The sequence below is a fragment of the Otolemur garnettii genome, unplaced genomic scaffold, assembly GCF_000181295.1.
Source record: "Otolemur garnettii isolate 467f Iridium unplaced genomic scaffold, OtoGar3 scaffold00029, whole genome shotgun sequence".
In the NCBI taxonomy this organism is placed as follows: Eukaryota; Metazoa; Chordata; class Mammalia; order Primates; family Galagidae; genus Otolemur; species Otolemur garnettii.
This window is the reverse complement of record NW_003852424.1, coordinates 15813714-15815058: the sequence shown is the minus strand read 5'-3', so window position 1 is coordinate 15815058 and position 1345 is coordinate 15813714.

The following is a 1345-nucleotide window of genomic DNA, read 5'->3' as shown; positions in this document are numbered from 1 at the left end:
GTCCCAGCTACTTGGGAGGCTGAGGCAAGAGACTCACTTGAGCCCAGGAGTTGGAGGTTGCTGTGAGCTTTGATGCCATGGCACTCTACCCATGGGGACAGCTTGAGGCTCTGTCTCTAAATAAATAAATAAATAAATAAATAAAATAAATATTAGCTTTGGCCTCTCCGGGCTCTTGGAATAAATTCTAAATTCTTCACCTAGGCCTATAAGACTCCACCCATGCACCTAATCATTTCTACTCTGTAGGCTATAGCTAGGTTTAAACATCTTACTGTTCCTTACCTCTAGGCCAGCAGTTCTCAACCTTCCTAAATCCGCAATGTATTTTCATTGTTAAAAAGGGGTCATGACCCACAAGTTGAGAATTGCGGCTCTGCTGCTCTAGGCCTTTGCATATGCTGTTGTCTCTGCCTGGAACAGAGTTCTCTTTTTTCCCCCTCCCCATTATTCTAATCCTTCAAGATTCCCCAGAAGTCACTCTTCTGAAGGCCTCCCCCAGACCAGGTTGGGTTCCATGACATCTCTCCCTTATACCTCTCCCTAGGTCCCACACAAATTCCCTCAGTTTAAAAAGAACAGCACCTATGACTATCAGATCACTGTGTCATGTAATGGCTCCAGGCATAGGGGACATCAATATGGGTTTCTTTTTTTTTCTTTTTTTTTTTTTGCAGTTTCTGGCCAGAGCTGTGTTTGAACCCGCCATCTCCAGCACTTGGGGCCAACACCCTGCCCCTTTGAGCCACAGGCACCGCCCCCAATATGGGTTTCTTTTTAAAATTTTTTTATGTAGGGTGGTGCCCATAGCTCAGTGAGTAGGGCACCGGCCACATACACCAAAGCTAATGGGTTGAAACCCGGCCCCGGCCAGGTAAAACCACAATGACAACTGCAACAAAAAATAGCTGGGCGTTGTGGGAGGCTGAAGCAAGAGAATCTCTTAAGCCCAAGGGTTTGAGGTTGCTGTGAGCTGTGAGCTACCACAGCCCGTGACTCTGTCTCAAAAAAAAAAAAAAAAAGTATGTGGAAACAGAGTCTGCCTATGTTACCCAGGCTTGTCTCAAACTTGGGCCCCCAAGTGATCCTCTCACCAGGACCTCCCAAAGTGCTGAGATTATAAGTGTGAACTACTTCTCCCCTGGCCCCCAGCATGCTGTTTAAACCCTGGCTCTTTCTCTTCTCTCACAGCTGAATGATCTGAGGTGTGGCTTCACCCCTCTGTGTCTTGGTTTCTTTAGCTGTAAAGTAGGTATAATCATTGCACCAAACCTTGTTAGGAAGACCCCATTTAACCAATGGAAAGTGCTCATAGCAGAGGATAGCACATTTACTCATTCATTTA